The 27,737-nt window shown below is 59.7% G+C and overlaps 1 protein-coding gene across 3 annotated transcripts in view; it reads left to right on the top strand.

The window, feature by feature from the left end:
* The first annotated feature begins 1,007 nt into the window (after positions 1-1,007).
* Positions 1,008-27,737, top strand: part of CPLX2 (complexin 2) — a 53,201-nt gene continuing 26,471 nt past the window's right edge. Inside the window, exons 1-2 of one of the 3 annotated variants that reach the window (XM_065555185.1) lie at positions 1,008-1,096; positions 12,790-12,827. The gene's annotated coding sequence lies outside the window, so the exon portion shown is untranslated. Of the gene's footprint in view, positions 1,097-7,191; positions 7,309-10,244; positions 10,340-12,789; positions 12,828-27,737 lie in introns of those variants that run through there. The other 2 variants (XM_065555188.1, XM_065555186.1) reach the window with 2 other exon arrangements.

Here is a 27,737-nt window from a genome sequence, read left to right on the forward strand (position 1 = left end):
GGGCCAGGGCAGGGAGATCCCCAGTTAAGATGGGCTGCAATGGGAGACAGTGGGCCTTACAGCCAGGCAACTTACCTAGCTTGAAACGGGTGAAGCGAACCCAGTGCCAAGCTCCCGTAGTGCGGGCACCCTTCGTAAGCGGGAGGCATGAGTCTGGAAGCGCTCTAAGAGCTGTGCTGGGGGTGCAGCTTCTCAGTGTCCTGCCCACTAGCTGGGCGATGCGGCAGCTCTTGTAACATGCGGCGTGGGGCTCGTTCCCTGGGAAAGCAGAGGGTGGGCAGAGGTGAGGTTGGCAGCGGTGCTGTCCCTCCAAGAGCAGCCACCCTGCCACGCTAAGTCGTGCTGCCCCTTCTTCAAGGCCTCAGAGAAAGACCTTGATCCCAAACTCACCTGTCTCCCAAGGAGTCGGAAGGGGAGCAATGCGGGGAGGGGCTGCAGCTGTTACCGCCGGGGCCGAGGGGGAGGGCAGCCGTCTGAACACAGCAGCTCCACACTTCCAAGGTTCTGCTTTCCTTTGAATGGAATCTGAACTCCGGCGCTCTCCGCTTCCTGCTAGTTTGTAGACGTGCCAGGCTCTTGTCAGGGCCTTTCCGCGGGCTCGAGGCTAACTCCAGCTTAGCAGAGTGCTCTGGGGCGGGGGACGTTCCCTCTGACAGAGGGCGAGAGAGTGGGGTGGGCCAGGGTAGTAGATCCCTGGCATAGGGAGAGCCCAGTTCTCCATCTCCAGGAAGGCACAGATATTGACCTAGGAGAAGGAGGGGGCTCAGTATAAAGGGGGGGTCCCCCCAGTGCCGGGGACCTGTGCCTGGCAGGGTGGCTGAGGCAGAGAGGCTGGGGGGGGCCGTCCTGAGGGAGACAGCACGAGGTGGGAGCCACATGTGCTCTGGAGCCTACTGCTGCCCCTGGGCCGCTTTGCGCGCAGTGTGAGTGACGCTCCTGCCATGGCATGGAGCGGACGGATCTGTCCCAGCTCCCCTCACCCTGTCCTCCCCTTCTCTCCTCTCTAGGGCGCCGGCTGCCCCTGACATGCTCTGCCCCAGCGAGGAGGAGCCGTCGTGTTAGTGCCCCGGACGCCTGGCTGGAGAGACAAGGAAAGGTAGACGCAGCAGCTTCCCCGATCCCCTGTGTGCTCCCCTGCGCTGCATGCACCTCTCCGGCCTGTCGCTGGCTCCTCGCTCGCCCTCCCTCGGGCTGGGGGAACCAGCCTTCTCCCTGCAAACCTCTTTCCCGGCAATGACCCAACAAGCACAAATGCCAGGAAGCGAGGTGCGGTCGGCTGCCAGGGCGAGCGCAGTGCCCCGGGGGCTGGCGGGAACCGCAGAGGTGTTGCCTGCACGCAGAGCTCAGCAAGGAAACTACAGAGCAGGCGCCCCGGCCGAAATCAGTGCTGGGGCTCTGGGCTCCTGGGAAACCTGGGCTCCCTTCTCCTTCTCTCCTGGGGATGGGCAGCGGGGCTGGGACCTCGCCCCAAGGCTGAGGGCAGAAGAATTAGGGTGTTTTCGATGCACACAGCACGAGGGCTGGGCAGAAACGGGGGGTTCCCCTGGACATTTTTGAATTTTCATTGAAAACCTCCAAACTGAAATATTTGGGGCCCAAAACTGCTGAAAACCAAAAACGAAACAAAAAGAAAGGGGGGAAGGGCAGTTTTCTGACACAGTCAGTGATTTGCAAGGAAAGTGACACTTGGTGGGAAAAAGAATCATGTGCTCGAAAGCCAGCCCCGGTTAAAAACAAAAACAAAAAAAGATTCAATGGGAAACTTCAGGCCAGTCGTGGTGGGCAGCAGTGAGGGATTGAGGGATGGCCGGATTGGATCAGTGCCTGGGCTTGTCTAGCCCAGCTCCCAGCTCCCATAATGCCCAGCACTGAGAGCTGCAGAAGAAGGTCTAAGAACCCACCCCAGCAGCGGGAGATATTGAAGATTGACACCCCCTGAAGCAGGTGATCTAATCGCCCTGCCAGGATGTTTGTCCTGCGTTATGATACCCATAGAAACAGCCAATCCCTTTTGGGATCTTGTTAAGTTCTTGGCCTCCAGTGAGCTCGGCATTTACCTGCCTACCTCCCCCTTCCCTTGTCCATGGGTCTCCCTTTCTCCATCTAGGCATGGCACTGTGCCCATCATTGTAGTATCTGACCATCCCTCCCATGGTCATGCTACTGCCTTTGCAAACTGTGCCATTCCTCCTGCACCATCCTGCTCCCCCCTCCCCCGTATACCTGGTACTTACCAGGCCCCATTCCCCTGGTATGTGAGAGCACAACCCGTCGTGTATTTCTCCCTGCACCCCCCAGGGCTCTGGCCCTGCTAGCATCCCCATTTCCACAGAAGCCGAGAAAGACTAAGGGCCGGATGTTACACTCCTAACATCTGCGTAGGCTCCTAACTTCCTCTGATTCCCATAGCAGTTAGGCTCCGGGCCGCAGGCTAGCACGCCGAGCATTGGGCCAGCCTTCCTCTCCGTGCAGCTGGCAGCCTGGCGCCAGTCCTCCTGGCAGAATTGCCACGCCTTGGCATGTGGTGGAAGCCGTCCTGAGGGGGCTCTGTGCTACCTGCACTGCCCCTGGGGGAAAACACTGGCAGGACATGGCTTCTGGTGGCATCAAAACCGAAGTGTGTCCCAACCCAAAGCTCAGCTCCCAGTGTTCAGCTCAGATTCAGGGCCGTGCTCTGATGGGGCAGGGGGGGTTGGCCAGGGGTAAGACAAGAAGGGCCTGGCAGTGACCACTCCTAGCTCTGCTGGCAATTTGCCATATGGTCCTGGGCAAGTCACTGCCTGTCTTTCTGTGCCTCAGTTTCCTCACCTGCAAAACGGGGATAATTGCAGCAGCCCCGTGAGGTTCCCGCGAGGGTGAGGCGGAAGCTGGCCAGGGCGTGTGGCGGCCCCATTCCCATTTGGATGCCCACTGGCAACCAAAATCGAGCAGGAACCGTGCATCCGCCTCCCAGCAGGCAGCTTGGACAATCTCAGCCTGAGTTATTGGTAATGTTTGCAAAGCCCTTGGAAATCCTCTTGTGCAAAGCAAGGTCCAGACACAAAAAGGGGTGTCAAGCAACCGAGCTGCGGGCCAGGGTGGGCTAGGTGAACCGGGCGCTTTATCCCCACCCTTCCCCGAGGAGCCTTCTGGATTGTTGCTTTTCCACAAAAGCAGAGCTCAAAGCCTGGCTCTTGATGTTGGTGGGTGTTTGAAGCCTCTCAGGGCTGCTTGGGGACCGGAGGGGTGGGCCAAGGGGTGGGAGAGGAGCTCTGCAGTGCAAGGTCTCCAGAGAGACCCTTTGTCGGATGCGGAGAGATAAGTAAGTGGCTCCTGGTATTCTGCTCACAGCTCCTTCTCTGACTCCTCTGCAAGGCATTGTGCGTGTGTGTGTGTGTGCGCCTGCCATAAATATTGATGGGCTGGCCACGGGGCAAGCGTGCATCTCTATACCGCATTAGGGATATGAATGCCATAAGAACTGCTGTGTGAGTAAGGCCAGGAGAAGCCAGGGCCCTGATGCTAACATTGGGGCTGAACGTGTTACGGCTCTTTGATGAAAAACGGAATTTATACCATGGGGGGGAGGGATAAGGAAAGAACCTAGAAGAAACCTGTAAAGTCAGAAACCCGTTAAGAGAATCCTCCGTACCCGCAGCAATTCCAGATCCGCAACCTGAGCTTAGCAGGGAATTTCCGAGAGAACTATCTGCTCAAAGAACCCACTTCCTGTGCAGCAAAGCCCAGGCAGGAAAAACACCGAGGGGCTGCAGTCTTATCTGTTTAATAATGCATGGCACAGACAGGCAAGGCGCATGCTGCTCTGTAAAAGCCATGAGGACGAGACGTCTCCCCTCCGCTAGATTCCAGCGACGCATATCACAGGGCAATCTAGGGGTGTGTGCCAGTCAAACCCAGGTCACTTCCTAGGCTCGGCACCGATATGGCTGATTCCCCTGGAGCAGTGTGCAGAGGTCCCTGGTGCCACTCGCCTTTATCCCGCAAGGAAGGGGTGTGCAAAAGGGTGATGCCAGGCAGGCAGAAATCTCCCATTTCTCTGGTGTGGGGACAGCCCTGAGCATACGCAGCAAATCCAAGGGAATCAATTACACAGCGATTACAGGTGACGCAGCAACGACAGGGTTTGCTTCACTGATCACCATGGAACCTGCCCGTGGGTTTCAAGGAGAAAAAGTATTAATAATAGAGAGTATTAATGAGAATAATGATTCTTAATTTCATATGTATATGACAGCAGCACTCAGCGACTCCAGTCAGGGTCAGGGCCGTGTTGTGCTGGGGGCTGTGCAAAGGCAAATAGAGACCCGGGCTCTGGATGACCCCACTACCTTCCACTGGGGTCAGTGACGTGTGTTATTCATTAGCAGCCCCAGTCAGGGAGCAGGGTCCCACGGCGCCGGGCGCTGCACATCCACAGACCCAGGAGCTCCAAGGCGCTTCCACCTAAGGCTCAAAGGAGAGACAACGGGTCGATCTAGGCTTGGAGGAGCGTAAGGGACTAGTGAGACGACGAGCAGCAGGCACAGTGCCCCAGCTACCAAGTCACTGACTTTGGTTTGCAGGCATCACACCAGAAGAGCGTGTGATAGGGTTGCCAGGCCTCCAAGATTGGCCGGGAGTCTCCAGGAATTAAAGATTAATCTTTCATTAAAGATTCTGTTATGGGATGAAATCTCCAGGAATACGTCCAACCAGAATTGGCAACCATAGTGTGTGTGATTGCCCAGGGCCGGGTATTATTGTATACACGGGGAATCAAAGGCATAGAGGTCATGTGACTCACTCCCGGTCGCAGGCGTGAGAGGGACAGCTGGGAATAGAACCCAGGAGTCCTGACTTCCACTTCTCTGTTCTAATGGCGTCATGGGACAAAGCAAACGAGTGTTTGTGTCTGATCAGCCTTTCAGGGCCTCACTGCAGATCGATGGTGTCGCTGGTGACCCCAGACACCAAGTATCCCAGAGGGCAAAGCAGGTTCCTCCTGGCTGCTATCGGTGTCGCAACCCGAGCAGGCGGAGTCAGGGGAGCAGAACTGAGTGGCTCTGAGGAGGGGAATGAAATATGGACCCCTCCAGGGGCTGTAAATCTACACCACATGCCTCGGCTTCCCAGGAGATGTTTGATGCTTCCTGCTTCCCGTTGGGCTGTGAGTCCCCGAAGGGCAGGCCCGGGTATGTCAGACCTTCTGACGAACCCCAACTCGCTCAGTGCAGGGCGGAAACCTGCCCCCAAACACTGCATGGATCCTTAGACTCCAGGCCAGAAGGGACCAGCCTGCGCATCTCGCCCCACCTCCTGCACAGCTCAGGCCAGAGATGCTGCCCCAGGGCTGCCGAACCCTCTGCTTTAGCATTAGTTCAGAAAACGGGCCAGCAGCAGCAGCAGGGTGGCGAGATTCTCCCGAAAGAAAGGCCCCGCACGCCCATTGTCCGAATCGCCCATGTTGACCGGTTCTTTTCCCCACTCCCCAGGATGCACAGGTTCACAGACACTCTGGAGCTGAAGAAGGATGTGGTTTAAGTGATCAGTTCACTGAAACAGGGCCCAGCCTAGGGTAAAGTGTGAGCGCACCCCCTCATTCAGGTGCTCGCCTTAACGACATTGTAACCAAGTTATTCATTATTTATTGTAGAAACACTTTCCTGCCTAGCACTAAGATGTACTTGCTAACCCAGTTGTTTACCTGATTGGACGGTTCACTAGGTTGTTCACCTGATCAGGTCGCTGGCTCCTGGCTGTTCGCTTTCCTTGCCAGACAAATCAGGCGTCTTTTCACGTGTCCCAACACCTGAAATATCCATTCTACACAGTACAGCCCAGGATGGCCTCTACAGGTGTCTGACATGCCCCGCACCGTGTGCAAACACAACTCGGCTCTGGCTCCGGGTGGGATGTCACTCCACAAAATCTCTATCAGAGTCAGTTACGTTGCTGCTGCTGCTGCCACGTCTCTCTGTCTCTCACTGACAAATCACCGGCTCAGACTGAAACAGAGCAGCTGGGGGATTCTTTATTACCCCTAACCAGGAATGAAGCTGGTGATCTCCCCTGCCTGCTCACCCCTCGCAAGAGTGCCCCTCCCTTCCCCCAGCAGCTTCTCCTATGTCTCAGAAACGGGAACACACAGACCCGGAATCAGCCAAACAATCGTCCAGGCTGTTCCGACAATGATTTACAAACAGTGCCTGCGAGCAGCATCTCAGGAAACACACACATCAATAATTGAGCAGGGTGCCATATGGTGCCGCTGCTCTCCCCGTGGCCTGGTCTTGCTATGCCGTAGCCCGGCAGCAATGAGCCACGCAGCAGAAAACCCGAGCCGACTGCCAGCACAGGCACCTGGGGCGAGAGAAACACGACTCGGAAGGGGGAGCCCAGCGCCCCGGAGCACACTGCCTGCACCATGGGAAACAGGCCCTGGCAGCAAAGCAAAGGGGGAGGGTGGGTTGTGTCTTTCCACGGTGAGAGACATTTGCTATTGCCGATAATTGGGGGCAGGTCTCTGGCCGGTGCCGTCCCGGAGTCAGACTCAGCACAATGCTCCCCTCTGGCCTTGGAATCTACGAAGGGGGCAACCGCCCCGTTAAAAACCAGCAGCCAGTTCCTGCCATCGGCCTGAGCAGAAAGCAGCTAGTGGGGCCAGGCCTGGCTCCGTATATTACACTGAAAGCAAACGTCCATCTCTCTCTCACCCTGCCGTCCTACTAAACCCCGGTCCTGAAGTGGGACCTACGGGGCAGCTCCACAGGAATCTGCCCAGGTGGTTGGATGGCAGGACGGGGGTCTCTGTACTGAGATCAGTGAGATCTTTGCCAGGGGGAAGGGCCCTCGGGGTTCGGCCTGGCTGGCAGAGAGACCTGGTAACTGGAGCTAACAACAGGGAAGTGAAACTCCCTGAGCCCTGTCTACACTACAGCCTTACTGGGGAGACCAGTCCATGCATTGTCTTCTCCCGCAAGCCAAGGAAAGTCAAGCAGCAGGTGGGTATTGGCTAGTGACGCAGCTCATTATACAGAGGACTGCAATTCCTGGTGGCCAATGGACAATTTGTGCATCAAATAATTTACATATGTGCCCCAGTGTATTCTGGGTAATAAGAGCCACATATTTGGAAAATCTGGTTGCCTGTGTTTACTCTGAAGCCTGCAAATAACCTTGGGAAGGCAAAGCATGTGCTGGAAGAGCTGTGGTTGGATGGAAGGCAGTTAGGTGCTGACAACTTGTGAATCGGTGTTCCCTCTGCATGGGAAGAGCGCTGCTCCCCGCAGCCAGCTGTCTGTAGGGTTTTGGGGCTGTGCTCAGGAGTTGGTGAGTAGCTACAGAAAGTTTTGGATAACAAGATTCTTGGTTTCTGTGCCCAGCTCAGCCCAGGAGTTGTGTGTGAATGGGGATAAGCCACTTATACTTTCTGAATTTGTTTCCCTATCTGCAATGTGGGGGATAGAAATCCCTTGGCTGCCTTTGGGAGGCCAGGTGTGGTGTTGGAGTAGCTGCTTCATGTCCTTATCGCTGCTCTTTCAATTGTTCAGGAGCTGCAGCTTTGTCGTGCACCCAGCAATGCAGCCAGATGCTGTTGTCGGAGCTTCCAGGCTGCAGGTTTGGGTTAATCTCAAGCATTGCAGTGGATTTGGTTTGTGCTAAGAACAGGAGAGTCAAACTCGGAATGGGGGCTCCTGGGGCAAAGCGAAGAGGAATAAAAAGTGAGGTAATGATTGCGGAGAGCGCTGGCCTTCCCTGGGTCGGGTGCACGATGGCAGAGCTGTCTGGAGTGGGAAAGCTGCAGGTATCCGCACAGGTGTGGGCCGGGGCAGTCCTAGCACTGGGATAGTCGGGGGAGGCTGCAGGTTGGGACCAAGGGGTGTCGGCAGAGTTGTGTCTGGGATGTCCAGTACTGGAATAGCGGGGAGCTGGGGGCCAGGAGGGCATCAGCCGAGCTGTATGTGGGGAGCCCAGGGCTGGGATAACGGGGGGCTGCAGGTTGGGATTGAGGGGCCCCAGCCGAGCTGTATGTGGGGAGCCCAGGGCTGGAATTGCAGGGGGTCAGGGTCCAGTGGAGGCAGTTTGCATGGGGTGCTAGTTCCTGACTCAGCCACCTCAGTCCTCCCGCATACTCCAGGAACAGTAAAATCCCTTCCCCGCCTCCCATCCCCCGCTTGTAAAGGCTGTGCTGCAGTGTTGCTTTTAGCAGCACTCACGGGCATTGCAAGCCTCGCTGAGCTCCCCCAGACCAAGGCCTTTCCCCCAATCTTCAGGGTGTGCAGGCCCCCCTCTCCCTGCGGCCTGCGCTGCAAAGGAGTTTGCATTCGAAGACAGGCTCTTCTGCATGCTAATTCTGGAGTTTGCTCTTTTTACGGCCCCATGAAGTTGTGTGTGTGTGTGTGTGTGTGTGTGTGTGTGTGTGTGTGTGTGTGTGTGTGTGTGTGTGTGTGTGTGTGTGTGTGTGTGTGTGTGTGTGCGCGCACAAGAGGGTAGCTGTTTGTTTCCTTGAAGAGGAGCCCGCTCGGATGGGCGGTGCGGGCATGAATGCCTGTTCATTGGAGGGTGCTTGAGAGGAGCTTGGCCAGCACGGCTGCCCGGGCCGGGCGTTTCCCCACGTGCAGTCTGTCGGGGCTCTGGGAGGGGTCACTGCAGCAGACAGATGGAGAGTGGCCAGTGGTCGTTACAGACCCCAAGAGTCAGACTCAGGGAGGCTCTTCCCAGCTGGGTCATTAAGCCCCTGGGGCAGCCGCAGTCTGCACTGATCTGGGTCGCTTCATTGTCTGGGGGTCCAGCTCTGGCTTCAGCAGCTTATTTAGGGTGTCTGTTCCTCGTGGGGCACGCTGGCGCACACGGCGTGGAGCTGGGGAATGAAACGCGCCTCCCCCCGTTTGTGCTGGCAGGAGAATGGGCTGCACTGGAGACTGGTGGGGGCCAAGTCTCAAGGAGAATAAAAGCAGACCGGCCTCCGGGGGGATGGGGGGCAGTTAACCTCCAGGGGGCTGCACTGGGTTTGAAATGTGTTCTGGTGCATCGGGGGGTCACCCCAGCTGGATGAGGGGACAGTACAATGGTGGCTTCTCTAGCACCTGGGCTCAGAACGGGTGACCAGTCGCTCGCGCCGGGTGCAGGGCTCCGACGCCCCATGAAGAGGGCAGGGGGTTGGAGGTCGGGTGGGAGCTCCGGGTGATCCCCTGCACAGCCGCACACCTCGCCCAAGGAGCTCGAGAGAACCGGTGTCACACGTAGGTGTCCGCAGCCACACCCGTGGCGTTCACTGGTGGCTACCAGAGGCCCAGGCCTGCCCTGCCATCCAGGGGGGGCCTCCAGGCTGGGGTTGTTGCAGAGCGGCTGGGGGTGGGCAGGCAGCCTGCCCTGCCAATGCCGTGCCAGTTTGCAGACAGAAGTCACCGCAGTCCCCAAGCCGCCAGCTTCACCAGCACTCAGACCCGGGCACGGATTAGTGAAGCCCCCCCACATCCGCTCACCCAATGGGGTGCTGGAGCCAGGCTAACACCCAACAGCAGTTCACCCACCGAGCCTGGGAAATGCTCTAAAAGCCGTCAGGCCGGGCTCTGCTTCCAGCCGCTCCAACGTCACTCCCCGGACACCAAGGGAGTGACTTTGGGTTTCCAGGACTTGTCCCCTGGCATCTCCCAGGACAGGGGTGAGGTGCCTCCAGGCTTGGCAGCAAAACCCCTGGTGCTCTCAACGGCCCAGACCCAAACATGTGCCAAGGGGTCAGCATGGCGCTCGTCGCGGCGCTCCCTGCCGCTGCGTGCCGAGGATGCCCGGGCTGCTGCGTCTCCGTGTGGGCGACTGACGGGGGGAACCCTCCTTTGAGGATGCCGGTGTTTGCTCTGCTCGGCGGGTGCTGGTTTGGTTTTGTTTACAAGGCTGGGTTACGCATTTTAAACAGGCTCTTCCAAAACCCAATTACCTCCAGAAGACAACCTGATAAAAGTGGCGTAAGTGGCTGTGTGGAAATCTCCATGCGCAGCAGCCTGGGGAAAACCGACACAACAAAGCCTCTGTAAATTGAGTTAACCGCTTTTAATCCTCTTTACAGATGAGGAGGGCTGATAATTATTTTCTGCCGCAGCTGGCAGGGCGGTGGGGGGATAAAGAACTGCCCTGCGCTAATGGGCTGCGGCAGGCCTGGGGTTCAGCTGCAGTGTAGCCAGGTTGAATTGGTCTCCGTTATACGCTGCCTCCCGCTGCCCCTCCCACCACTCCGCCCTCTGGGGAGGGCCGGTTTGGGCAGCCTGTGGCTCTTGCCGGCCTGGGCGATGCCAGACCGTTCCCCTGTTCCTCCACCGCAATCCCTGGTCAATCCGCACCTTCCTGGACCCCGGCCTTTCAGGTAACCTTCCTGGGCCACCTCGCTCTGCACCCTGCCTGGACAGCTGGGCACCGGCTCGTCTGCTGCGGGGGGGGGGGGGGGGGGCAAGGGCAGGGGCAGGACAGGGGCAGCAGCATGTGGGCTGGCTGCTGACATCCTCGCGGGGCTCCCCAGCGGGTGCTGGCGCTCAGCTTGTCAATGCTGCGGTGGGGCGTTTGCCCCAGAGGCTGCTCTGAGACCGGCTCCCGCAGGCCACTCAGACACGCGCTGGCGCTTACCACTCCTGCAGAGGGGAGCTGAAATGCACGTCTGCTGCCCGAGAGCGTGGGGGCGGCCAGGCAGCGAGCGGGGCCTCACTGCTGCATTTGCAGAGGTCTCTTTGGACGCTGCTGACTAGCGACCTCTGAACGTGGTGTCCTGGGGCCAGATTCTCCAGGGTCGTTCGGTGCCTGAAAACTCAGGTAGGCACCTAGATACAGCTTCAGGTGCCTAAAGCTCTTGGGCACGGATCAGTTGAGCTCTCCCAGGCCAAAGGGGGCCAAGCCTGCGCCTGAATTGCAGGGTGATCCAGGGGCTGTAGGAAAGGGCCTTGGCGTCGGTAGGCTCCACTCGTCCCTCTTTGGGTGTAGTGACCCCATAAGGCGCTGCACCACAAGGTGGGAGATGGGGACCCTGAAGTGGGCGCACTCCCCCTTCCTCCCCCCCCGAGTCCCTCCAGAGCAGGTGACCCAGTGATGCTGGCAGGATTCCCCAGCCTCATCTCCTGCACCAGGGGGAATCCAGTCAGCCCCAGCGATCCAGCCGCACTCCGCTTGCAGGTCCCGCGGGCTGCCCCAGGCCGAGAGGGCTCGGGTCCCTGGCAGTGCCGGGTCCGCATTACGCGGGTAATGCCTGTGGGGGAGGAGAGCAGAAGGGACCACAGGGAAACCAAAGGAATAACAACAGGCAGCTGCTGGGGCCGGAGAGCGAGGCCGAGAGCGCGGCTGTGTGCGGAGGGAGAGAGGAGGGCTGAGGTGGGGCAGGTAGTGCAGGGACAGGAGCCCGGCGGGAGGGGAGGGGTAGGCGGGAGGGACACCGGGGCGGGGCCTGGTGGCTAGCCGTGATTATCCGGCATTGGCCCAGTCCGTGGTGCTCACTGCTCAGGCAGACACAGGAACACACGAGAGCTGGGCCGGCCTGGGGAGCGTGGGGCTCTGGCTGAGGGACGCCGTGTGGGGCTGGAGTGATTATCAGCGCTGGGGGGACCGGCCGCCATGTTCCTGGAGCGACCCGCGTCCGGGGTCTGTCAGGCTGGTGGTGGCGTGTCCCTGGGGGGCCTCCTGAACCTCGTCCACAGGGCAGGCAGCCAGGAGGGAGGGGATGTGCCGGTGGGCTCGCCGCAGCCAGAACTCCCACCGCCTGCGTCCGGCAGAAGAGGGCGGCGCTGCCCCCCAGAGGGGCTGCTCCGGGCAGTGTTTAAAGGGGCAAAGAGCACTAACTCTGTGCTGCCCCCTCGGCCCCCCAGGCTGCGGGGCTGGGAGGGGGGAGGGGTCGATGTGAACTTGGCAGCGCTAAGAAGCTGCTGCGCCCGCGCCCCGCCGAGCAGGGAGCCCGTCTCGGTCACTCGGCCGTGTGCTGCTAGAGGCTCCAGAGGATGCGCGGGGTCTAGTTCTCCCTCCTGCCGTCACACTGAGACGAGACGACCCCCCAGCTGGCACAGGGCCTGCCATGAAACCAGGCTGGCGCATGAGTGTCCGGCCCTAGGCGAGAGCCAGAAAGGCGTCCCGCAGCAGGGCTGGGGCAGGGAACGGAGCCTGGCCTCGGGGGAACTGACGGGGTCGGTGATTGAGGGCTTGTCAGGGCCGTTATATTGGGAAGGGGGTAGCCAATCAGCTGGATTGTCAGCGTCAGGGCAGCCTTCCAGGGCCTGGCCGTGCTCCCTAGTGACCCTGTTTGTCACCGAGCTGGGATTGTGCTCACTCCTGGGGCCGTGACACTGGTTCCCCCATCTCCTGCCTGCTGGTGCTGGAAAAGTCTCTGTGCTTGTTGGCCTGCGTGGCCGGGGCTGGCCGCCTATGAGAGACCATGTCCATGTGGAAGCCGGGTGGGGGGTGGGGGGGTGTCTCTCATTGTCCAGAACAGGGCTGAGCAAAATGTAAGAGGAAGCCCATGAATATGCATGAAAAAATTTACATCCGCTTGCTCTTCTAAGCTGTTCTGCATCGGGCCCATCCCCTGGGCATCTGAGCCCCTGGTACAGTCACTTTCCCGGAACTCTCCTGCCATTGTGCTCCTGGGAGGAGGCCTTCTTGGGGGCAGATCCCCCATCTTCCCCTGCAGGGTCCCTACACCTTCCTCTGTCGGAGCTGCCGCTGTCGGAGACTCAGCCAGGCGGCCCTCGGGTCTGTGATCCCAAGCCCCTAGGAGCCCCCTTCCCCCTCCCAAGCACAGCTTGCCTTGGATAGTCACACTCTTCTCTGTTCTCTCCCCAGGCTCTGCCGCCCAGCCCCAACCCAGGGTGGAGATCAAGGTAAGCACCAAACCTCCCCATCCGGCTTTACAGTGCCCGAGGAGAGAACTTCCCAGAGGCTGCGCTGGCCCACTCCGGCCCATCTCCCCCCTTCCGTCCGGGAACTCCCAGGGAAAGACTCAGGCCCTGGTTCTTACCGTATCCCCGGGAACAAATGCAGCGTGCCGTGATCGACTGGGGCCGAATGAACGTTAGCCTGTGACCCACCCTAACCCCGGGTATTCTTGTGGGATCGGTTGTACCCTGTGCCTGAGACGTCCTGTGAGCTGCTGGCGCTGAACTGAACTCCTGTGGGGGCCGGGGCCTGGTGCGTGTTGCGGAGAGCGTTGCGGGTCTGGATAGAGTGCCCAGGCAGTGTGGCTTTGCTGACATGTCACTGGGGGCGGGGGAGCTGGGGCCAGACGCCCGGGGCGCTTTGTGTCGTGCTGGCCCCAGGTGGATAAAAGGGGGGCAAAGCAGCTAGATGGTGGTGTTGCATTCAGGCTTTCGTTAGAACAGCTGTAGTGCCGTGTCCAGCAGGGAGCTGGAAAACTGAAATCCGTCAATAAACCCGACTTTCTCCTGGGATCCGCCCGCCTAGATCCATTCTGCCGCAAGGCACGGAACGGCAGCGGCTGGGGCGTGGTTTGACTGTCCTCGTCGTTCATTTGGTAGCAGCAGCTAAAGCACTGGGGACTTTTCTAAGCCGTTGCTATATTGACTGGGCATTAATGTGCCTCTTCGCTCAGCTCTAGTGCTTTGCTGGGGGCGTTGCTGAAAGGGTGGGGGCAGCACACAGGGGCTCAGTCTGTCCCCTCTTCCCCCCGCTCTTGTTCCATGCGATGTGTGCAAGGGAGACGCCCCCTTCGGAAGAGGCTCCCCGAGGCGGCTGGTGGAGCGCAGGGGATGTTGATCTGTCCCCAGAACAACTTCCCCCCCCCACTCGCAACATGCTGCAAACCCCAGTTGGAAGATCTGTCTGGAGAAACACTTTCCTGCCCTGCTGAAGGGTTCCCCACACACGCCATCAGCTGCTCTCAGCTGGCCCTGGGTCGCCGCAGGCCGTGATGGGACCCGTGCAGCAGGCGCAGGGTTGGTGTAGCAGGGCAGAGGCTCCTAACGCACCCGTCGTCTCCTGGCGTTCGTGAGTGGTGCTTCGGGCTTCCCCTCCCCAAACTGGCGGCGCGTTCCAGGGCTACGCCTACCGGGCACTGCGGGTACCAAGAGCCCAGGGAACGTGGCTGGCCTGCTCTGCTGACGCCGCTCACCCAGCCAGCTGAGAGGTGGCACATGGTGGATGGTGCTGCCCGGGCCTGAGTCTGGTTCGACGGGCCCCAGCACCCGGCCAGGCTGGGATGTGCTGTAGTGCCTCAGAGGTTTCTGAGCCACAAGGGCTTAAGGACCCAGCCCAGGAACAAAGGAGGCGCTTGTCAGGCGCTGATAGATGGGCGCTTTCATTCCCCCGGCTGTCACGCTTATCTGTAATGAATTTCCACTTGGCTGGATTACTTTTAATACAAAAGGCAGCGATGTCTCTCTCCCGCCCACCGCCCAGCTGCTGGGAGAGCCGCGATCGCAGCCTGCAGCAGTGCCGGCAGTGGGGTCACAGAGAGAGGACTCGCTCCCCCGCACAGCACCAGGGCGGCTGGGAGAGCTGGGGGCCGGCGATGGTCGGAACGGTCGGTCTCTGAGGCTGCTGGGGTGGGTGGCGATTCTGCCGGGGACCTGGAGAAGCCGTGCCAGGGCCAGCAAGGAGACGGGGGACTAGCCCAGCCTGGGGAGCAAGTGCGCGGGGACCTGGGCGCCAGTCCTAGTTTGCTTGCCACCATCCCAGGCAGCGGGAACGGGGTCAAACTCTGCTGCACCAGAGCCCGTCCCGACAGGGCATCCCTGGCTACAGCATGCCACGTGCTCTTGTCCGGCAGGGAAAGGAGACAAGGGCCGTGGGCTTCGGCCTGCAGTGAGAGAGAACTGGCAAAGCCTGTTCTGCTAGGGCAGAATAGAGAAGTTTCCCAGGGTCCCTGCTAACCCACAGCCACTGCGGGGAGTGAGGGGCTTGTTCCTTGCAATGGGGTCACCCTGCATCTGTCCAGGGTGGATTCCCTCGTTGCCGGGTTGCCCACATACTCGGAGTTGGTGAGTCCATGCGCCTAGTGCTGGCTGCAGCCCCTTCGCCTGGCTGGGGAGTGGCTCTGTGGCGCGGGGCTGATCTCTGCTCTGGCAGGACTGGATCACGCTGCCTTGCCAGGAGACCCGGGGCTCGGCTCCCGCCAGGCCACGCAGCCGGTCCTCGTGTGGGCAGGGCCTGGGATTCGCTCTCCCTGGCCGGGGAACGTGCTCCAAAGAGCGAATCCGTCAGGACAGATCCCGGGGGAGGCTCCCGCCAGGTCCGCCTTGATCCCAGGACTGAGGCTCTACAAGCACTGTGGTGGAGGGGACCCGCAAAGCCCCACACCCGTCCACCTCCACAGCAAGGAGATGCTTGGCCGCCCTGCCCCAGCAGGCTGGGTTATGGCCAGAGAAAGACCTGGCTGGGGAGGTTATTTCCCCATGGGCTGCACCCGGCCAGCACTGAGCAAATGCCCCTCCGGCAGGCAGGGGAGCCCGTGGGTACTAGCCACTCACCACTGCCTCAGAGGCCCTGGCTGGACCAACCCCTCGATGCCCATTATGGACTCCTCCGTGCAGGGGGCTGCGTCCCCCCTGCCCTCACCCCAGGCTGGTACCAAGGGCTGGTGAGAGCCTTCTCCCCGTGTCACACCGCGGCCCGTGACCATCCAGCTGCACCACAGTGCAAAGAGCAAGGCCCTGTCCCCACAGCACGGTTCACCTGGATTTCAAACGCGGGTTGTTGTGCGTTGAGAGCTCCGGAGGGGCCCTGTGGGATGGGGATCACCTTCTCCCCTGCAGCGGGCCGCGTGCGACGGGGGTGAAACACCACCACTGACAGTGCTCCTCTGGAGGCTTCACCTTCACCTCTCGGGGGGGATCAAGGGGCGGTTCCGGTCCCTGACATCCCTCTCGGCCCTTTCCCTGCGGGGCAGCTCAGTGATCACGCCCCGCCCTGCCATAGGAACCGCCCTGATCCTTGTTCTCCACCTGTCTCCAGTGCCCCCACCCCTCCCTCTGCCCGTCTCAGCTCTCCCCCCCACCCCCCAGCGCCGGTTACAAGCTGCTGCTAATAGCTCTCTTCTCCTCCGCCGTGTTCATCTGCTTTCCCTGACACTTCACAATCCATCATTTGGACAAAACACTCCTGTACATCTCGAGGTCCCATGGCCCAGGGCCTGCAAGTACAACGTCAACTCCAGCCACGCCATGGTGTAACACGCCCGGCCCGGCCCTCCTCGTCCCAGGAAACCCTTCGGCAGGAACCTGCTCCTTGCCAGCTTCCCAAATTGCTGGGCTTGGGGCCTCCCTTGCTGCTCCTGGAGGGGGACTACATTTCCCAGCATCCCTCGGCCAGACTCTCAAACAGCCAGATATCTAACTGGGAGTCGGGTCCAAATAATCCTTTATAAACTAGGCTGCTGGCTGGGGAGAGCTGACAGCACTGTGTGGTTGTTCATGTACCGTATGGCAGCTGAGCGCCCAGCCCTTTAACTCGGGGGCTCAGATGGCCCCAAAAGCCTCCTTCCCTTCAGCTGTTGTAGGATTACTGGTGAGCGCTGGGTTGTCGTCGTTGTGGGGTGGCTGGTGAGCGCTGCGTTGTCGTCGTTGTGGACTTGCCGGTGAGCGCTGGGGTGTCGTCATTGTGGGGTTGCCGGTGAGCGCTGGGCTGTCGTTGTGGGGTTGCCGGTGAGCGCTGGGCTGTCGTTGTGGGGTTGCCGGTGAGCGCTGGGCTGTCGTTGTTGTGGGGTTGCCGGCGAGCGCTGGGCTGTCGTCATTGTGGGGTTGCCGGTGAGCGCTGGGCTGTCGTTGTGGGGTGGCTGCCGTGCGCTGGGCTGTCGTTGTTGTGGGGTTGCCGGCGAGCGCTGGGCTGTCGTCGTTGTGGGGTTGCCGGCAAGCGCTGGGCTGTCGTTGTTGTGGGGTTGCCGGCGAGCGCTGGGCTGATGTTGTGGGGTTGCCGGCAAGCGCTGGGTTGTCGTTGTTGTGGGGTTGCCGGCGAGCGCTGGGCTGTCGTTGTTGTGGGGTTGCCGGCGAGCGCTGCACTGGATGGCTAGTACATCAAATGACTCTGGAAAGCTGAGCCCTCCCCGCTCCCTGAGCAGAGGCTCTGCCCGGCGTGTGCCAGCGCCCGTCTCCAATGGGCAGGAGAAGCAGATCTGCCCCCTCTCCCTGAGCCCGTCCCCATTGCTCCGGGGGGCTGCCCCTGCTGTGTAAAGCACCACGCGCCCGGAGCCCCCTGGCCCTGTGTGGTCTCGGCCGGCATTAGGACGTGACGCATTTCAGTGCCATGTCGCGGGGCGTGTTCCCCGCGGGGCGTGTTCCCCACCCAGCTGGTCAGAGCTTTTCTGGGTGTAAAAGATGCAGCTAAAGCAGGTGACCTTAGCAAGAGGCCTGCCTTCCTAGTCTGCTCTGCATGGGCAACCCTGATCCTGCCCGCCTCCCCTAGAGCCTGACCCACAGCCCCGCCGGACTCTCACTGATCCTCGCTGCTCATCGCTCGGTGCTGGGGGCTGCCGGTGTCCTGCCCACGCTCAGGAAGGAAAAGCCACAATTGCTTGAAGCGCCTCAGTAATGCAGCAACGGCCTGGCCCAGCCGTGCTCCCGCGTTCCAGCTTCCCCGGGGCTCTGCGAGGCCGGGGCGTTTTCACGTGGCTCGAGAGAGCTGAGAAATAAGCCAAGCTCTGGGCACGGGCCATGAAGTCGCTGAATAACCGGAGTATGAGCTAAGCCATATTTGCCAGCAGCCTTGCTCGAGTGGAGTCCATCCCGTTTGTAAAAGACGATGATTTTGTTTTTAATATTCTCGAGTCAGATTAATTAGGAGATGCTAACGGTGTCCCTCTTCTGGGCTCTGTTAGCGTCGCCATGACCCTTGTTAATTACACAAATGGCCCCAGCTCTTTTCTCTAGTTTAAGACAATGAAGGGGAACGTGGCTGTCAAATTCCCATCCTCCCCGGAACAGTCGTGGAACGTGCTGCCCTCCGGCGGGGAGCTGGGGCTGGGGGTTGGACTCTCCTGAAGGCGAATGGCTCAGAAGATCAGGTCCTTGGCCCTCTCCTCACCCGGCCGCCTTGTCTGCCTGCATACTGGCCCCGCTGCGTGATGCTGGATGGACCGAGCCATTTATTTTGCACATTTTCTTTTCTGTGGCCTCCAGTATCTGAGCACCTGGCACCCACCCCTGGGAGATAGGGAAGTATCGTTCGCCCCACTTTACAAAAGGGGGAAACTGAGGCACAGAGGGGTGAAGTGACTAGTCTAAGGTACCCTTGTACTCAGGCTGGGGTCTAACCTGCCCTGCTGATCACCAGAAACCCGCTGGCAGGATCCCCGTAGCTGCCAGCAGGGTGCGGGCCCTTGTTTCCCCCCCCGCAGCGCAGGGGGGTTGCTGTGCTGCAGGAAGGCGTGTTGGTGGGTTATGGGACCCTCCTGCCCAGTTTACACCTAAAGGAAGGAGATTTATTTAGCCTTCCGATCTCCACTGATATTAGCAACGACCATCATACGACCCCCACGTGGCACTGGGAAGGGATCAGCTCCGCCCTCACATGTTCCTGCCGTGGCGCTCTCCGGGCGCCACTCCCTTTGCGGCAGAATTGGAGAATGGGGACGGGGGGAAACAGCCCTTTTATCTGCCGACAGAACTTTTGTTTTTCTTCCTGATGCTTTTGCTGAAATAAAAGGGATCCGGTGTCTGAGCTGCCCACCCTACGCTAATGGTTTGCACTTAGAAACGGGCTCCCTTCAAAGCAACACTGTCAAGATGAAAAACCTACTTGAAAAGAACTCCCATGGCTGTGTTATTAATAACCCCTCAGATCGTTAGCGCCGAGCAGCTCGCAGCCTCCCTTGCTTTTCCCTGCCTCGGCTGTGGGTTTGCGTCCTGCAGTTTGATCAGTTTCGTGGGCAAAGCCCGGTGAGTCAGTGTCACTCCCTGGGTCTTGAGCAGGAGGACACTGGAGCCGCAGGGGCAATGCTGGGGCTGGTTCGAAAACAGGCCATTTTCTCATGACTCTCCTCCCCCACCCCCAAGCGTGTCTCCAGGCGCAGGGGTAGGGCATTGGGCTGGCAGGAGACCTGGCCTAGTCCTGGCTGTCCCACAAACTGGCTGCCTGAGCTGGGGGAAATCAGTTCCCTCTCTGCCTCTGTTTTCCCTCCCAGCCTCCGTCTGCCATGTATCTGTTTGGGGCAAGGACTGTCTCTCGCTAGCTGTCTGTGCGGCGCCAGGGCCTCGAACGCTGATGCTAGCAGGCAGAGGCAGTGTCAGTGGTAATTGGCACTGTCTCTTTCAAGATCTGTTACTCCAGGAAACTGCCGCTGAAGGCAATTGTCCCAAATTAGAAAAGGTTTGGGGTCAAATTCCCTGCTGCTGTGAACTCCAGTGGCACCAATTTACAGCAGGTGGGGATTTGGCCCCTGGTAACCTGTATATTTCTGTCCCGGACGTGCTCTGAGGGCCCCGCCGGGCCCCACTGCGCCAGGCACTCCGCAGACAGAGAATCCAAGGAGAGGCCAGAATTCCCTGCCCCAAACCCTTACAGTGGAAAGCAGGGAGAGGATCCGCAGGCGGGGGCAGAACATGGAACAGCTGTCGGAGCACAAGTCGTCGCTGAGTGTGCCCCGGGCTCCCCCCACCGCACTGCAGGGTGTAAACTAGAACTCTGGAGGGATAGATGCACAGCAGGGATAGGTAGCCAGGAAAGTCCCCCCACCTCCCCGCCAAGGTGTTTGGGCTGGTCCAACTCCTGCCTTGCCGGGCTGCCCTGGGTCAGATACGCTGGAGGCTATTCCAGAGGCTTTTAATGCCGATCACCCACTCCAGAAGATGTGCAGCTCCCGAAAACCCCCTCCTGGGAAGGTGTTTTCAGCCCCATTGACTCCTCTCCATGCCCTTCAAAGGGTGACTCGGCACATCCCAGAGATGGTAACCGAGTTCGAATTACAGGCCAGGCAGCGGGAGCACATCCATCTTCTCCTGCCATCGCCTCAGCTCAGCACTAGTATCTGCAGGTATCAGCCCAGCCCTGATCCATGGGGGCAGCGTCCGACTGGGGAAAGAGAAACTTGCACACCCATAGCTGCCTGAATTGATTTCTCTCCCTTTTATGAAACGGACGAACCCTCCTCCCTCCTGAGCCAAGGCTGAGCTCTTCCCCGTTCGTTGCAGTCCCCCGTAAACAGCAGCTTTTCGAGCTTTCAGCTGGTAAAAGCCAGGCGGATCTCCCCGTCGGCGGGACCTTGGGAGGAGAGCTGTGCTCGGATCCTGCATGAAATGGACTCGTGCCAAGCTAAGGCGTGATGTGCATTCCTGCCGCAGGGCAGAGCCTGGGAAATGGCTTTCAAAGGGCCCATTGTTCTGGGACAATTCTTACAGCGACTCACCATGGGGGAGGGGGCAGTTTGATGTGGGGGTTTGTTTTGTTTTACTGCTGTTGGGTTCCCTCCAAAACTCACCAGATTGTTCTCTGGTTTAGCCTGTTCCATGCGCCTTGTCAGCCCCATTTGAGTCTATTAAAAAATACCCCTAGGAACCAGCACGCTGGAAAACAAATCGGTTGCCAAGGGAGGACGCCAAGGCTAAATCTGGCTTGTCCGGGCCCAGCTGGGCTCTGGAGTAGCTTTGAAATTCACTCTTCTACTGTCATGAAATCTGCTTAACACCCCAGCGGGGACGAGTGCCAGGCAGTGGGTCTGCGTCTCCCTCCCGCTGCTGACCAGCCCCAGCTGGAGGGAACCCAAGGCCCGCGCTCTGGCTCCGGGACGCCTTGGCTTTATGGCAGCTCTAACAAACCCTGCAAACCACCAGCAGCAAAGTGGCTTGAAGAGCCCGGGAGAGTTTAGGGGCTCGGGATTCTCCCTGCGGGGTTTGAGGCGGGGGGATAGCAAGGCGGCACGGGAGCTTGGGGGAGGCAGAGACCTCCTGGCCATGGAGCTACCTGGACCGGAACCAGCAAGATGTTTGTATTTAAGGGTTACAGGGGAGATTTTCCAAAGTTCCTAGGGGAGTTAGGAGCACAGGAATTTCCCACTGACTTTCCATGGGGTTTGGGCTCCTAACCTGGGTGCTTTTGAAAATCCCTCCTGACATCAGCATAAGGGGTGAAACTGAATTCAGCATCTGAGTGGCCCTCCAGCCTGTCTCTCTCTCTCACCGGCTTCGCAGGAGATACCCGCAGGGCCCACCCGAGGGTGCCACGCCATGGGGCACAGGGTAAAAATTCAGGTCCTGAGGGCAGGCAAGTCTGGGCAGCTGCTCGGGATCCTGGATTGCTCTCAACCGGAGATGGGTCCTAAGCCGCCACCCCCACACTGGCCAGACCTGAACAGCCTCCCGTCTGGAGGGGGGGTTAGAGTCCAGATGCAGAGTTTGCAAACAGCCCCATACCCTGGATCTGAACCAGCCCGGGCTGCAAAGCCTCTCATCGGCGTCAGCCCATCTCCGGGGAAGGCAGGAGCCAGCCTGGAGCAAGGGGAGAGCAGCGCCGTTGTACACACGCGGCCGCTGGGCTAAGGGAGGTGCCCGGCTCACAGCAAAGAGGCTGTTGCCCTCACCCAGCTTGGCAAGAACCCAGGAAAAGGCTGACCCCCTTTGGGGGGTGCACAGGGACCCTGTTGCTGGGGGCTTGTGCTTGAAGGAGGCCTGGGGATTCTTCAGGAAGCCCTTTGCATCAGCCCTCTCCTGTGCGTCCTGCCAGGTCTGGGCGTGCTGGGAAAAACGCCTTCCCTCTGGAGAGGCTGTCCCTGGCAGGGACATTCGTCTTGGGCCCCATAAGAGTGGCCAGACTGGGTCAGGCCAAAGGTCCATCTAGCCCAGTGTCCTGTCTGCCGACAGTGGCCAGTGCCAGGTGCTCCAGAGGGAATCATCAAGTGATCCATCCCATTCCCAGCTGCTGGCAAACAGTGGCTAGGGACACCATCCCTGTCCCTCCTGGCTAATAGCCATTGATGGACCTATCCTCAATGAACTTATCTAGTTCTAGGAGCTGTCATGGGGCATGCTGCCTGGGCCTTGGACAAGTGCACAAGGGCTGGGCATGCTCCCCGTGCCCCTCTCTCCCCCGTGGCACCCTCTTGCCTGTGGTCACCCAGAGTCGGTGGCAAAGCCAGGGCACTCAGGCGTTCGCAGCCTCTCACGCTCCGCCCCGGAGGCGACACTGTCCCCCTCAGCCCTGCAGTAATTAAACCTCCTCTGAAAGCCGCTGTAAGAAGGTGCCACGCTGGAGAGGGGGGAGCTGCTGCTGTTGTCAAAGCCCAGCAGAACCCTCATTGTGTGCGCTGAAAGCAATCACTTCAATACCTTCGGAGAACACGGCTTGAGCCGTAAAACGCTCCGCTAAGCTCAGCAAAGGCATAAAAGGCCGCTGAGCGCTCCGCAGAGCCTTGGCTTTCATTCGTAGTCAGCAGGACTGTTGGTGTCTCTTGGTTTCTCCCTCCTGCGTCCACACCCCCTCATGCAGGGGGGACATTAGCTGGGGAGGCCAAGGGCTGGTCTCTCTGCTGGCCCGGCCCAGTCTGTGCTGCGCGATGCTAGCGTTGGGCCCCATCCTGCTTGTCCACCCCGGAGAGGAGCGTCGGGATTTCAGGGACTGGCGTTAAAGTCATGGCAGGCTGATGAGGAAGATGCTTCAAGTTGCACGTTTGAAAAGCCACCCACCCCTGGCCAAAAAATGTTAAGATGTTTTTAAAAACCTTGAGCCCCAATTTAGTTAATTTAATTTAATTTTCTAGGCCCTATATAAACACATGGGGACAAAGGTATCCCTTGTGTAACTCCATTCGCTTCACTGGAGTCGTTACATCAGGCCAAATTTGGCCCAAGATTCCTCCTCCCCCCGGCTCTGCCATAGGAGTGAACTAGCAGGTGCTCCGGATGTATCGCCACGGCGCCCCCTCGGCATTGATGGGGTCGATGCACATTCTCGCCCCTGGAGTTTCTCTGACTCCTCAGCAATGCTGGTGGCAGGGACAAATATTTTGGCAGAACATAAAAGTTAAAGGGACAATGTCAAGAGAAAAATCCTCAGTCCTCTCAGTTCCTCCTCTGGCTTTCTGATGACCCCTCAGCTCGTTAAACGAGCAACAAGATGAAAATCCATTCATACTTTTCACCACTCGAGCAGTTTGTTTGTGCTTTACACTTCACTTATCTTAGGAACATGGAACTTGGACTGGTCAGTTTCACATCTTGTTTATAGTCAATTTCACTTCCCATTCCTGGTGCACTAGTTCAGTGCTGCTGGGTTTGGGTCCCTAGCCATGCAGGTAGGGCTGAATTAAAGCAATCTGGGGCTCCCATTGGGCCTGACCCACACTGTATCCCCTCCCCCATTTGGGTGGTGGTTTAGTTCAGAGTTAAGATGAATGTAGCTTTTCCCACCTTCTGGAGCTATTGTTTCAGGCCATGGTAAGCATCGGTTACCCTTGGGTCACCTTTTCAAGCTTTTCTTTGCATCCATGAGGGCTAGAATCTATAATGTTTTGTGTAAAACATGCAAAAAACTACATTAAAAGATTAAGTTACAAAGTCAAGCACTCAGAAGTTAGGAAATGTCAGCATTAAAGTTCCCTGTGCAGCCTTATCACACACACAGCCCTGGTGCATATGCACTGTGAGAGTCTTTCATTACACAATCACCTCGTGGGTTTGTCCACAGGACGGGACCCCATTTGAAGCTCTCAGTGTTTGCCAAATGGGAAAGGACGAAGCCCTAAAGCAGCTAGAACAGACCTTGAAGCTGGTTTTCTAGCACTAGGCGGCTGGAATCCTTTAATTCCCGTTAGTGAGCTGGTGGCTGATTGCTGCTCGGGGAGCGCGGTTCCTGGCTCACTGGGCGGGTTCACACTACTTTGTAAAACTAGGGTAAAGTGGCTAGCCAGTGAACCTGCCCCTTAGTTCTGGGGACCTGATCCAGCGCCCCGTGAAGTCAATAGAAAAACCCAGTGACTGCAGTGGCTTTGGGTCTGGCCCCATGTCTGTACGGAGAACATGGTAACGTACGTAAGTGCTGATCCCGTGTGCACACAGAGGGGAGGATGTAAAATATGTCAGTGCTTGATGTTGCCAAATACCTGACATGCTCCCTAAAGCTGTGACAGCCAGGAAAGGTCTCCAGGGACTCTGAGAAGTCACACCTGGGATGCACCGAGGGCCAGGGTCGCCCGGGGGGGGGGGGGGGGGGGAGTGGGGCAATTTGCCCCGTGCCCCGCAGGGCCCCCCATGAGAAAATAGTATTCAATGGTATTGCAACTTTTTTTTATGGAAGGGGCCCCCGAAATTGCTTTGCCCCAGGCCCCCTGAATCCTCTGGGCGGCCCTGCCGAGGACCAGATCTGGAGGCAGACTATGAGAAAATGGAAGGCAAGGGCCAGGTCCCCCGCTGGTGTCAATCACTGTCGCTCCACGTAACCCAGTACTGCCCGGGTTACACCAGCTGAGGATCTGGCCCAACGAGTGTTGCGATGGCAGAAAGAAGCTCTTTGCTTGGGAGCGGCTAAGGCAGGGCGCAGCCCAGTTACCAGGCAGGGGGACCTGCCGGCCGCCCAGGTAGGTGCTTGTCACCCTGGAGAGGGGCGAGTCCCGAGAGCACCACGCGACCCCCTGGGCACGGTTTGGCCGCCCAGCCAAACGGATGAAGCACTTTGTGGTTTGTGCTGGGGGAGCCGGGGGGAGCAATAAAGAGAGGGGATCAAAGGCAGGAAAACCCTCCTGGGGCCGAGCCCACCCGTTCCTGGCCTTTGAGCAGTTCGGCTGTACCACCCACTCAGCCCTAGGACGAAATGAGGGGCCCATGCCCTGGGGGGATCGCAGCTCACTCCCCAGCCCCTGCCTTCCCGGAGGGCACCGGGACGAGATCTCAGAGACCGGGGGCTTGGCTTGTTTGCTGAGGGGAGGGGGGCGTTGGTCTGTTCTCTCTTTTCTGATCCGCTGCCCGCAAAGCAAACCAGGCTCTGGGTCCAGATTGGGAGCTCCAATGTGGCCTGGCTGTCCCATTGGATGTGTCTCTCCTGGTTCCTGCTCGGACAGGGACGTGTCTTCAGACCAGGGCTCTGCTCCACTCGCTGCTCCGTGGAGGATCTGCAGGGGGTGTGCAATGCCCTGGCCTTTAAACGCTCCCAGGAGTAACCCCTTCAGTGTGCCGGACCCCCCCTCCCCGCTCCAAGACTGGACCTTCAGGCTCCAGCGCCTGTCTTCTCACAGCCGCTCTCTGGAGCGAGTCCAGGGGCTGGGAGTGGGGTCCGGGCACAGGACCAGCGGCAGGGGAGTGGGGCCAGCAGCCAGGTCTCGAGTCCCACGTGCGGGGCTGGGAAGTGGAGGCCCAGGCAGAGGCCCAGGAGCAGGGACCCGGGCGCAGAGCCAGCCGCTGGGGCGTGGGGCCGGCCTCTGGAACCCAAACCAGGGACTGGGCATGGGGCCTGGGGGGCTGCAGCACCCCATGCCCCCCTACTTCCCGCACCTACGCGGAGCGGCTCAGACGCAGCCCTCGTGTTCCCAGAGAAGCTGATTCTGAAGAGAGGGAAAACTGGGGAGGTAGCACATTGCAGGCGACTCTCCAGGCATGCTTGGCCTGAGTGATTTGGGCGCTTGCAGGATCCCTGAGCGCCTGTGCATGGGAGGGTCAACCGCCCAGTCCAGTAACTGCCCAGCCCTGTTAACCAGGCCCTCAGCCGTACAGTGCCAGCCGAGGCAGCATGCAGCCTCCTTCGTGCCCGTTAGCTCTTTCTCTGGGAAAGCTCCGGAAAGGCAGCCGAGCCGCGCTGATGAGTCAATGAAGCAGCAATGCGTGAGGGCATGCAGGCCGGAGACTAGGCAGAGGCTGCTGGTGAGCCAGGCTGTAGGTTGCCAGGGGCATGGGGCATGCGGGCATGCTACAGTGGCACAGGACACAGTCCCTGGGCCCCGGCAGCTGCGGCCTGGTGAGAGGCAGAGGCTGTGCAGGGCGAGGGCCAGAGGCCGTGAATGTTGGCATCTGCTGCTTCGTGCATGAAGGAGAAGGTGCCGCTTGTCGGACCTGGGAAGTAGGAAGGGAGCTGTGAAGAGGGCTGGTGCCAGCCGCACCCCCGCCCGCCCCAGCTGCTGGTAGAGCTGGCATCACAGCACCGATCCTGCTCCCTCCACACGGTGACTTGCCTTGGAGGGGTGGAAAGGGCCCTGGGCATGGGCCCGCTTGCGCCGGCGAGTCTCCAGGAGCTCAGCAAGGGGACTTGGTTCAGAGCCAGCTCGGCCCCATGCCCAGCGGTGTCGGGGAGTGTGTGCTGGGTCGGTGCCAGGAGGAGTGAGCTGTGCTGTGCAGAGGATGTGAGATTGGTGCGTGCGCCGGATCCTGCACTGGCCTTGGGGCAGAACGGTCCAGAGGATCCGTACATCCCAGCCAGGCCGGTCCCGGGGCAGACGTTGCCTCCCTGGGCAGGTGCTGCCCTATGCTGGGCAGGGGTTGTGGGGAGCTGGGACCAGGAGTCCTCCCCATTGTCCCCTCATGCTGATCTCCTGCTCAGGACATTGCCCCGAGGCAGCAGGGTGCCCTGCAGGGGAGGTCCCCCGATGCGCTGGGTATCGGGCCTCAGCCTGGTCCTGCAGATCCAGGCTCCAAAGCATTTGCCCAAAATAAAGCACATGGAAAACAGTGCATGAGGCTGGGAGAGGCCAGAGCAAGGGGGGCTGACAGGCAGGTGTGTGCCAGGAAGGGGCTGACAGGCAGGTGTGTGCCAGGCGGGGGAAGGGGGGCTGGCAGACAGGTATATGCCAGGCAGGGGAAGGGGAGCTGACAGGCAGGTATATGCCAGGCAGGGGAAGGGGGGCTGACAGGCAGGTATATGCCAGGCAGGGGAAGGGGAGCTGACAGGCAGGTATATGCCAGGCGGGGGAAGGGGGGCTGACAGGCAGGTGTTTGCCAGGAAGGGGCTGACAGGCAGGTGTGTGCCAGGCGGGGGAAGGGGGGCTGGCAGACAGGTATATGCCAGGCAGGGGAAGGGGGGCTGACAGGCAGGTGTGTGCCAGGCAGGGGAAGGGGAGCTGGCAGGCAGGTGTGTGCCAGGCGGAGGAAGGGGGGCTGGCAGACAGGTATATGCCAGGCGGGGGAAGGGGGCTGACTGGCAGGGGTGTGCCAGGCAGGGGAAGGGGGGCTGACTGGCAGGTGTGTGCCAGGCGGAGGAAGGGGGGCTGGCAGACAGGTATATGCCAGGTGGGGGAAGGGGAGCTGGCAGACAGGTATATGCCAGGCGGGGGAAGGGGAGCTGGCAGACAGGTATATGCCAGGCGGGGGAAGGGGGCTGACTGGCAGGTGTGTGCCAGGCGGAGGAAGGGGAGCTGGCAGACAGGTATATGCCAGGCGGGGGAAGGGGAGCTGGCAGACAGGTATATGCCAGGCGGGGGAAGGAGGCTGACTGGCAGGTGTGTGCCAGGCGGGGGAAGGGGGGCTGGCAGACAGGTATATGCCAGGAAGGGGAAGGGGGCTGACTGGCAGGTGTGTGCCAGGCGGGGGAAGGGGGGCTGACTGGCAGGTGTGTGCCAGGCGGAGGAAGGGGGGCTGACAGGCAGGTGTGTGCCAGGAAGGGGATGGGGGCTGACAGGCAGGTGTGTGCCAGGAAGAGGTTGGCATTCATGCATATGCCAGGCAAAGGGGGGCAGCAGGCAGGTGTATCCCAGGTGAGGGGGAGAATGAAAAAACCAAACTGCTTGACTCTTCCTTCCACCAGCCACTGCACCTGCCTTGCTGCTCTCCTTACCAGTGCCGGGACGGGGAGCTCCCGTCCATCCTCCTCAGCCAGCGACTCCTCAGAGCTGAGCCCAGGGCCATGAATGGCAAAGCCTCATCCTTAGCCAG

This window comes from Chrysemys picta, chromosome 8 (assembly GCF_011386835.1).
Source record: "Chrysemys picta bellii isolate R12L10 chromosome 8, ASM1138683v2, whole genome shotgun sequence".
Taxonomy (NCBI): Eukaryota; Metazoa; Chordata; order Testudines; family Emydidae; genus Chrysemys; species Chrysemys picta.